We start from the raw sequence: 11,819 nt of genomic DNA, 5'->3' as shown, positions 1-11,819 counted from the left end.
CAGATCTAAGAGTTAAAGTTCAAAGCTAGCTGGGGAAGACAAATCAATGAGTTTCTTGTATCCAAGTCACCAACAAAAAATCAGGAAGGAAGTGAATGTATATCTCAAGTGGTAGAGCACCACTAATGAGGGAAAGAAAAACATCAAATGAGAGCATTAAATAAACACAAAACAATTTTGTTGTTAAAATGTAATTTACATGAATATCCCCAATCCCCCCAAAGTACCCATGAGTATATGACTTGGTGAAGTTTCATACTTCAGGACTTCCCATGTTGTTGGCCTAGGTTGAATGTGATCAGAATGTGATCAGCATCCCAAAAGCTTCACTCTTTCCTCTTCCCCCTCTGTCCTCTTCCCACTTCCCTCTGCCATTCTCTATTCCTTCAAAACTTCTCAGTAATGAAAAGCAATCCATATTCAATGTCAAAAAAAACCTTAAAAATACAGACAAAAGGAACAAATATTAAACTCCTTTATAAGGCATACATTTTGTTAACATTTGACATATATCCTTTCAGTCTTTTTACTGAGTGCCTTTATATGCATATTAATGGATTTTTTTTAAGCTGAGACAGGAGTGTGAGAGTCATATTTTTTGGTGTCTAGCGTTTCTTATTCAATACATACCTCCCTATGAATACATGCATAACTTGTTAACATATTTCCTTATGAATAAATGTAGATCTTGTTAACATATTTTCCTATGAATACATGCATTTCTAAATCAATATCCTAATGACAACCTGGCACTCACTGTATACATACTACAATTTATATAGACATCCTTTTCTTGGCTCTTTCTTGTAAAAGTGGATACGTGGTTTCTTATTTGTTACTTTTCTGAATGCCCTTTCAGTGTTGTTTTTTATGACTACTTGTTGGCCATTATGATTGCTGAACTAAATAAAAACATACTCTGATGAAACCTCCAATTGACATATATCTGGGTGCTAGACCATCTTTAATTAGTGAACTATGTGTGCATACATGCATATACACATCAAATTAAGCTTAATATGCATACTTTCTAAAGAGTCAATAATAGGAACAGGAAGAATAGAGCAAACAGATGTTCCTTTCCCCAGCCTTCCACTACCTTTCCTCTGATAGGTGTCATTATCACTTTCTTGGAGATTCAAGCATAGTGAAAGTTGTACATAGATGGGTTCTTTAAAATGAAGATAATAGATGCATTCTTGAAAACTTGTTTTTCTCAAAACAACAAAAGGGCTTGCTGGATGACTATTGTATACTGCAAATCAGGGGTTAGCAAACTTATATTTCTTCATATATTTAGCAAGATAGGTCTAGAAATATATATCGTCTTCTCTGAAGTATTCAATTCTTGTGCATATTTTCATTTTGAGACAGAATACTTTTTAATTATTAACAGAACAGATCTCAGCCAATGAGGGTCTATATTCCAAATTCAGGTCCTATGGTATATAACACTTCCTTGGTACACAGCCAGGTCAATTGCTTATGTATAAATTATGTCAGTTTTTAGCACTACAAGAGTGCTGAACAGTTGATCAGAGACTACATGGTATGTAAAGGCCTGTTTATTACCCAGCTCTTTATATGATGTTGGCTCCACTAGCCCTCAGCTCTGGCTTCTTGTGTATGCTTCCAGCCTCTCTTCAGTTGTAGGAGGAATAATTGCCTACTGTGTTGCATAGGAAATTCCCTGCTAAATTGAAGTTCATACTAAAGGCTGCTTACTTATTGGGTGTAGATGGGTTTACATCCAATTTCTTGGAAGCATCATGTCTACTGTTATATGACTACACATAAAGGAATACTTTTGGCCTTTATTTGATGATGGATTGAATGATCAAAGCAGTTTTTCTTCCTTAAAGCCTTCAAAAGTATTCTTAGACCAAGGGAGTAACAAAAACAATAAAACTCCTGAAGAACATTGATTCAAAATGGCAAAACTATTTCTTGCTCATTCATTGAGATAAACCGAGGCTTCTGTACACATGATCTTCACATTAGCATTCTGACTGGCTGAGCAGTTCAGGCTGCATGTAGGCATTTCTGCTCTCTCTAAGTTATAGTTGATGAGTTACCCATGAACTTTCCTGTGGTATTTTGTTTTGCCTTTCTAATTAACAGTTTAAAAATCAATACCTGTCTACAAGATTAAGTATAAAGCTGCAGTAATCAAGAGGATGTGGTATTGGTAAACGAACAGATGAGTAGCTCAGTGGAATAGCAGAGAGAGCCCAGAAGTAGACTTACAAACATTGTCAAGTGATCTTTGGCAGAGGATCAAAGATAAGTTGATGGAAAGCATAGTCTTCACAAAATGATGTGCAACAACTGGACAATACAGTACATGCAAAAAATGAGTCTAGACAGACCTTATACCTTTCTCAAAATATATGTCAAAATTAACCATTGTTTTAAGTTTAAATGAGATTTCTCCTAAAAGGTAACCTAGGTCAAAATCCAGATGTTAAAACAACTAATACATACCTATTAAAATGGCCAAGGTCATAAAGCCTGTAACATTAAATACTGCCAAGAATGTAAAGCATTAGTAACTTGTTTGTTGCTGGTAGATATGCAAAAAATAGTATAGCAACTTTTGAAGATAATTTGAAGGTTTTTTTGTTGTTTGTTTTTGCAAAGCTAAAGGCATGGCCTAATTATTTGCCCAAAATGAGCTGAAAACTTATATCCACACAAGAAAACTGCACATGGATGTTTGTAGCAGCTTTTTTTCATAATTGGCAAAAATTGGAAGCAATCAAGATGTTCTTCAATAGTTAAATAGATAAACTGTAGTACATACATACAGTGGCTATTCAGTGATAAGAAATATGCTTTCTAGACATGAAAAGACACAGAGGAACCTTCAATGCATTCTGCTAAATAAGAGAAACTTGCCTGGATAGACTATGTACAACGTGTCATTCCATTTATGTGACATTCTGGAAAAGGCTAAACTATAGTGATAGTAAAGAATTCAGGTTGTCAGATGGTCAGAAATGGAGAAGAATGGGGCAAGGACTGGTTGGGCATAGTGATTTTTATGGCTGGGAAGCTATTTGTATGACACTGTAATGGTGAACATATGGCATTATGCATTACTCTATTGACATCAACAAGTTTTCCATTGTTGGAGTTTGCTAGATCATAGGCATTCTACATGTACAAGATTATGGGAACTTTCTGCCTAATTCACATACAACTCTAAATGTGCATGAAAAGCTAAAGTCTGTTCATTTAAAACTAAGATGCTTGATTTTCTCATATAATTTCACACTCATACAATAGAGCTATCAAAATAAGGTTTTGAGGTTCTTCTCTATGGGGAAAGTACCTTTTCACATAGTGAGAAATCTTTTGCCAGTGAGACCTTTTGACCTTTTAAATGACTGTCTTGGGTCTGACTGCGTAGGTGGGTATTAATTTGTATTTATTGCCCTGTGTATTTTTTTCCTTTGATTAGGCCTAAGAAAACGTTGTGATGAAATTGTCTGGGATAAAAAAATAAATAGAATAGAATAGAGTAAATAGAAATGAAAATGCTAGGAACATTTTTAGATTCATTAAGGGGCAATTAGCCTTTGGGGAAATATTACTTAGATGATGGATTAAAAGTCAGGAACAGAACCTAGGATTTATGGCCTAGAACTCCAGTAGCATGTCACCTGATCTTTGAACTTTTGGGACTATGGTTTCCTTAACTGTCTTCTACCTCAAAGGAGAAGAGCAGTCCTTTACCTAATATGTTGATGTTTCCCCAAATCAGTTTCATTTTGAACTTGACATGAATACCTGCAGTGACTCTACATTGCCTTGCACACTCTAAGTCCAGCCTCTTTTGTGGTTGTATCAGCATTATCAGGCAGTGGTACTAATGTGTGAAGGGCAGTGCTAACAATTCCTGTGATTACCACCCTCCCCCATGTGTAGGTGCCCCATCCTGTCCCAGGAGCGACTGCATTCTGTGACACCATAAAGCTTTTGTGTGTAGTTTCTTCTGTGTTTGTTAAAGCTTCTCCCATGCCAGTTTAGCAAAAGTTATGTTCCCTAGAACCACTCTGAATCAACAATTCCATGAAAACTTCCAGAACCCTGCATACATTTCATTCATAAGAATGAAAGTGTACATCACTGGCTTTTTATTGTTTTCTTGACTTTCAGAGTTGCTGGGTATTTGCTTGCTTTTTTTTATCTTTCAGAATGAGTAACCAATATATGTTTGTTTTAAATAAATCAATTTCTAAGAAAACAAACCAAGAAAAACCACAACACGAGTAAAGCTCCTGTTACTGTAAGAAGCAAATGCTAATAGTTTCTTTTTATGCCTCCAGATTCCTTCTGTTCTGTGGCTTGCCAGCCTTTCTCTAATGTATGGCTTCCAAGGCTGGTACAGAAAGGAAAAGAATGCAGAAGGTATTTTCTTGAGGGCTTATAAGCCAGTCCTAGAAGCAATGCACTCACTGTTCTGTTTAATTCTAATTGTAGTTGAAGCTGAGAAATCTAGTCTAGCTATGTGTCCGTGAAGAAGATGAAATGATTAGCCCAACAGCTCACAAGCCTTTGTCGTGACCTTCACATAGAACTAATCATCTACATTTGGCATTGAATTTGTATTAATTTCCCTTACAATAATAAGTCATTTTGTGTAGAGTGTGGTTTGAAGAGAGGTGATAAGAAAAGAGATTGAATGTCTTGTGAAGAAAAGTGAGTTGCTTATATTGTGATCTGTATGTTCTATACTTATTTATAACTATTTGAGTGCTTTTGACACATATGGTATTAGTACTTTCTAAATGTTGTAAGGCCAAATTTCTCAGAACACTACCTGGAAAAACAAGGAATAAGAAAAAAAGCATGATGCTTTATAGAACTTCTTGTACATAGAACCTGTACATTTATTGTATTTTGACAGTAATTGTGACCTCCTTGTTCAATTAAATGATATTTAAGTTGCTTTAATTTTGGAGAATTGAGGCATTCATAAATGTGTGATATGTGTCTTAGTAATACTAATGTTTTAAGGAAATGTTTTTTTGGAATTCAACAGAATAAGAGAATTAGAATTCAATCAGTGTGATAAATCATTGAACTTGCTGTTCAAGAGCCTAAATTTAAATTAAACCTTTAAAAGCAAGAACCTCTTTTCAATTTTGGTGCTACCAGGAGATAATGGAGCTCTTAAGTGGAATGGATTTGATTTACAAGTACTGCAATTCTTTCTTCAATTGCCGATGTTTTCCATAGTATATGTTTTATTCTTCCAAAGTTTAATCAATACTTAAGGTAAGTGAACTGTCTCTTTCTTGCCTGTTTCCTATTTGAAACATTCTCTTATGGTAGAGCTTTCCATTCAGCATCATGACTGTAATTGTAGTATTTAATAGTGTTGAGTGCATATTGAAATAATTTTCTGGCCAAAAAGCAAAATCTTAGGAACTGTGTATTTTGTAATAAATGTATACTTTCTCAGGTGATTTTCATGTGACTTTCCCCCCAAAATTAGAGTTAACACCTTTCAGCATTGAGTGACCAAAGGATTGAGAGCCAGCTCCTTCCTGCACAGAGGCCAAGGTTCAGTTGCCAAACATGGAGAACTGAACAGGAAAGTCCTTTCAGGAACCAATTTTGGCTAGAGCAACTTCCTGTATCCTGCTACATATCAAAAACCACTTGCCTACACTAGGGTACTTCTTTAGCTGTTTCCACAAAGTACAACAGACTTAATGGCTTTAAAACTGCTGAAATATTTGTCACTTTTCTAGAAGACAGAATTTTTAAGGCAGTTCCACTGGCATTAACACAGAGGTACTCCCCTTCTGTACCACTTTACACAGGCTATAAGGGAAACTTTGTTTATTGCCTCTTCCAGCTCTTACTCCTGATGCCTACTTGAATTTCTTCGCCTGTGACCTCCTGTTTAGTGTCAGGCTCTATGACCAATAAACCTTCTTCCTCCCTTTAAATGACATGGGATTGATTGCACTTACAGTCCACCCAGATAATCCAAGATACTTTTCCTATTTTAGGATCCCTAATCACATCTATGAAATCTCTTTATACCAAAGATAGATTTCTTGTACAAGGAGGAGGAGCCAGCCCATACTAGGCAGTATTAATGAAGCTATCACTGACATTAGAAATCCATCTCAGAAGTATTTTTCTTCAGGTGATTAGTGACTAATTTCTAATTTGAATTATAGTTAGGCAAGAATAGCGTTTTCTGGTTTACAAATCTCATGGAAGTAAAGACTCTGTCTCTGTCTCTCTGTGTCTCTCTGTCTCTGTCTGTCTCTCTGTCTGTCCTCTTTGATGCCATTAATGGGGCTTGAACTCAGGGCCTGAACACTGTTGGAGTGGTTTTGGGTTTGGTTTTTTTTTTCGGGGGCAGGGGGGCTTTACTCCAGGCTGGTGTTTTGCCACTTGAACCATAGCTTTACTTCTGGCTGTTTTGGTGATTAACTGAAGATAAGAGTCTCATGGACTTTCCTGCCAGAGCTGGCTTTGAACAATGACTTTCAGATCTCAGCCTCCTGAGTTTCAGGGTGCCAACAAGTCATGCCTCTACCTTTAGCCTTACATTTTTAATGAAAGGTAGTTCATACCAGGACAGAGAAAACAAAGGCAAGTCTAGCACTTTCAGGGCAATTTTCATGTTTTAGTTTAAATGGCTGATCTGTATTTCTATATTCTAGGGGCTCTGAAGATGAAAATTATGACACTATTTACATTATAAAAGTCTCCTAAGGGGGAAAAAGTACCTATTAGGCAACCTATTAAAATAATATTTAATTAGAAACTCCTTTTAAGAAATTCCTAAAACCCAGAACAGCATGAAGAAAAAGAATAAAAATATTTTCTCATGAGCTTAACAATAGACAAGTAACTGTAGCTGATATTTTGGTTTCTTTCATTATATTTACATTTATTTTCTCCCTAGAGTATTTAGTTGTTGTGCCATGTGTCCACACTGATTTGAAACACCATCATTATTACTGTATTGAAACTGGAGAAGCAGAGCTATTGTTAAGGCTTAAACTCAACATTCTTCTTCACTTGAAAAGTTGGCCTTCTTGGCCTGAATTTCATTCAGATATAAAAAAAGATTAGTATTTCCAAGAATTTACTTAAGTGCTTATAGCAGTCCATCAGCCACTTCTGTGGATTCTTCCTGAATAGATAGCTGTAGACCATTTCCAAGTGTATTGTAGCAGAATATCAATCTCAGGGGCTTTCTAAGGAGAAACAAAAGTTATTCATGAACATTAAAATTTGTGATTCAGTGAATTCTTTGCTCATGTACATATGTACATGTTTTAACAGTTACAGTATACATTAGCATTTCAAAATATCAGAGGCTTTCTAGAATAGGAGCTTGTTAAACCTAGAGTTACTGTAGGTGATTGCTTTTTAAAACAATGCTCATTACAGGGTACTTTGTGGAATATAAGAAACAGGGGTATTATAAATGTTATCCACATGTTTTTGATATGATAAGACTTTTTTCAAAAATTTATATGTGTATCTTTATGTATAAATGTAATAGGTTGTCAACTTTATCCAAACTAGCTGTTTTTTAATGGCTCATTTGATTCTAGAATCATAAAAATCTTATACAGATGTCTTCTATTACATAGCTCGCCTGTACCCTTGAGGAAACGATGAATTAAAGTTGAAGAATAGTATCAAGCAGACAGAAGCTCCAAGGGAAGAGTGAGAGAGATTTGAATTTTTTTTAATGTAGTGTGAAAGCCTCCCAACCTCTCCCACCAAGTGTCATTTTGGCCTGAAGCTGAATTAGTTCTCATCTGATTAAATCAGAACCAAATTCTGCTGTTTCCTAACTGCTGTGAAATGCAGATTTTTTAAATGTGTCAAAAAAGCAAGAATATAATCCTAGTAGGAAACAACTCTCTTAAAAGGGAATAATTAACATTTCATTTATATCATCATAGTACAAATTTTCAACATACAAAATTATTCATCGTGTTTATGTAATGTGTAATTATTAAGTGCATGGCCAGTATACCAGCATTAATTTGGAAATTCAGGTTTCTAAATTTATATTCATGAAGATTCGATAAATCTAAAGGTTAGATAGGAAACCCTACTGGATTCATGTTAGTGCCTGTCAAATTTGAGAATAGTAATCTTAGGGTCATAAGTAACCATTTGATTGTTATACAGTGGAGAAGGGGTTCAAGTAACGTAACAAAATGGCTGATCCAGAAATTCCTTTTTTTGAATTAGGAATCAACCGAAGATGTATATTTTTACATATTCTCTTTATACAGGCACATGATGACATATTTAGATGGTGAAAACCTGGTTTTTCTGGTTGACTAAAGTGTAAAAGGCAGCCATATGCCAACAGTGACTCATGCCCATAATCCCAGTTGTTTGGGAGGCTGAAATTGGGAGGATCACACTTCAATGCTAGGCTGGGCAGAAAAAAATTCACAGACTCTATCTCCAAAGAGGGAAACTGTTTGTAGTGGCATGTATCTGTCATTTCAGAAAGTAGGTCTAAAGTAGGTGGGCCACAGTCTAGGGACATGCTGAGTTAGGAAATATAATCAGAAAAAAAAAAATAACCAGAAAAAAAAAATAACTGACATAGAGAACTAGCTCAGCAGTAGAGCACCAGCCTAGCACCAGCCTATCAGGCTGGAGAAGAGTCCATTATTATTAAAACCCTTAGCTATCACATAGTTTTCCTTGGCATGTTTAGCTTCACAATCTTTTGGAGAAGTGGCTCCTAGAAGAATATGAGGATATTAGCATCACCTCCTGTGATAAGTCAAGTGTCTACTTAGCTGGTTTCCAATGACCAGATGTTTACTCAAGTACCTGGACAGATAGATGTAGCTATGGAAGCATAGTTTTAGATTTTACAACATTCGAATCAGTAAACTGAGTAAAGCACATTATTTCCCCAGCTTAGGTGGGCCTCATACAATCAGTGAAAGCCTTAAGAGAAAAGATTGAGGTAACCAAAACATGGAGGAATTCAGTCAGACTACCTTCAGATTCAACACTGTGACACTGACTAATGTTGAGAATTCCAGCCTGCCAGCCTTCCCTGCAATCTGTAGAATTGTCACCCCCAAAATTGTGAGGCAGTATCTTAAACTTAATAACTCCTAATTCCATTGCCTTTCTCTTCCTCTTAATTCTTCACTCTCTTTCACTTCCTCCACTACTTCTTCTCTTTCTACACACAAACACACACACACACACACACACACACACACACACACACACACAATTGGTTCTGTTTCTCAGGAGAACCTGCTGTACTTGGGCATTTGTAAGAAATGTGAATTACTGGATACCACCTGAGACGTGCTGAGTAAAAAACTCTAGATGGGTGTAGAGGTCTACTTTTACAAGCCCCCAATGTATGAGGAACCACAAGCTTTAGCACCCTCTTCAGATAAAGCAAAGAAGCCCCTGTTGGCAGCTGAAGAAATTTGAAGTTCAAAAAGATTAAATCACGGGGCTGGGGATATAGCCTAGTGGCAAGAGTGCCTGCCTCGGATACACGAGGCCCTAGGTTCGATTCCCCAGCACCACATATACAGAAAACGGCCAGAAGTGGTGCTGTGGCTCAAGTGGCAGAGTGCTAGCCTTGAGCGGGAAGAAGCCAGGGACAGTGCTCAGGCCCTGAGTCCAAGGCCCAGGACTGGCCAAAAAAAAAAAAAAAAAAAAAAAGATTAAATCACAAACCCAAGTCTCCAAGCTGCTCAGTAGTATGCTGAGATTCACTCTTTTTTTTTTTTTATTGATTGGACATAAATTTTTTTACAAGGTGTTGTGCAAAGAGGGTGCAGTTACATAGTAGGGCAGTGTGTACTTCTTGTGATATCTTACGACCTGTTTTTCTATCCCTTGTCTAGGTCAGGTTGACATATATGCAATATGCAATGTATCAAGAACATATACAGTATTCACAGACTTGGTCTCTACTGTCTCTCCGTCTCCCTTTGTTAACAGTCATATATCAGGGAGATCATGCCCCTTTGTTTTCTGTGTTCTAGGCTTGCTGAGATTCACTCTTGACACTTCAAAAAAATATAAATTAATAGTCCTGGAAAAAACCATGAAAAATCACCAATTGCATATCGATAGGCATATATATATACAGTAATACAGTATATATACATGTATATGCACATATAGCATATATATGCATGCATATATAATACATTGCATACATAATATATATATAATACACAACTCAAGATCTTGGTTCTTACTACCTTTTGCTTGCTGTTTCATTGAAAGACAGATTTTATTGACTAATCTTAAATTAACATTTATTTTCTATAACTGTAGCTCAGAGCTCCTAATTCTTAGATTGTTACCAGTGCTTTTGAGGTGATGTGACATCTACTAGGCAAAAGTGACAGTTGATGTTTTAGTTAATCTGTGAATTTAATATAGACTTTCTAGTGGACATTTTGAAGGTTGAATGTACTTAAGGACTTTCACTACTGTAAAAATTTCCCAAAATATCTAGAGACCCCTTATTCATGTATCTATGTAATGGAAGATATAAGTCAGCAACCCAGGAGCTGACCTTGAGACTCTTAACAGTTTGTGTATGACTTCCAAGATTGCCATGAGTGATGACGTAAATGGAGGTTTGGGATTTTTTTTTTTTTTATCAGTCATGAGGCTTGAACTCGGGTCTTTGGCGCTGTTCCTGAGCTTTTCGCTCAAGGCTAGAACCACTTCCAGGTTTCTGGTAGTTAGTTAGAGATAAGAGTCTCATGAACTTTCCTGCTTGGGCTGGCTTCAAACCATGATCCTCAGATCTCAGCCTCCTGAGTAGCTAAGATGACAGGCATGAGCCACCAGTGCCCAGCTCCATGGAGGTCTTAATGGCTAAGTTGGGAACTGTGGTCATCCCTATTCTGTAACTAAAGAGGCTGGTATGTCACTGTGTGCCTGGGAACAAGGTTGTGTGGTGATCAGCTACCAGTCTATCATCTGAGATGCAAGTGCTCCAATTGTATAGGTCTGTGCTCTACCATGAATCTGTGCCTTCTCCTTTTTGCAGAGGAGTTAAGAGGTGTTAAGTAAGTATTAGAGGGTGAGAATTAGAGTTGTTATTGTTGCTGTCTGAGTCTTCTGAGTCCTTGGTAAATTCTTCTGGTTCTTGACTATACCTTTATCAGGCATCTTTTACAACTCTAGGTTTTCATGTAGACTTAGCATATAGGCTCACTTGTCAGTAGTACTATATGATGCCTCCTTTTCTTCTCTTCATGTTTACCTACAACTTTTCTCCTGCTGTTTAGATATACTACCTACTTAGTCACGTAAGAACAGCCTAGTGCTACTGTAGTACCGAGAATACTGTTCCTCAGGCTCTTCTCAGTGGCTGAAGTGGTGTTGCATTGAAAACAACAGTAAGGGAATGCTTGTTGTCTCATCTGTGGCTGTTTACCCATGGAAATGCAATTAATTTTTCCTCACAAGTCTTTGGGTTGATTTGATTCATCAAGACAGTTATTCTATTCTATGCATTGCAGCCTGTGGTCACTCTAGTATCTGATTTGGCTGGAAACAAGCTATAACAGTTAAGTTCTAAATGGCCACTCATCCCCTGGAGCCTCTCACTCACTATATGGCCTCTTATCTTTCAGTAGACTGTCCTCAACTTCCTTAGCACTTAGTGTGGTGCTTTGAGAAAGTGGCAGCTTGCCATATCTCTCAATGTTTCGGAAGTCTCAGAACAGCACTTTTAGTAGTATTAAATGTTCAGAGGAAATAGGTTTCAAGTACTCATGGATGGGAGGCACTATTTGGAGCCT

Source organism: Perognathus longimembris, chromosome 1 (genome assembly GCF_023159225.1).
Source record: "Perognathus longimembris pacificus isolate PPM17 chromosome 1, ASM2315922v1, whole genome shotgun sequence".
Lineage (NCBI taxonomy): Eukaryota > Metazoa > Chordata > Mammalia > Rodentia > Heteromyidae > Perognathus > Perognathus longimembris.
This window is presented reverse-complemented; position numbering follows the sequence as displayed.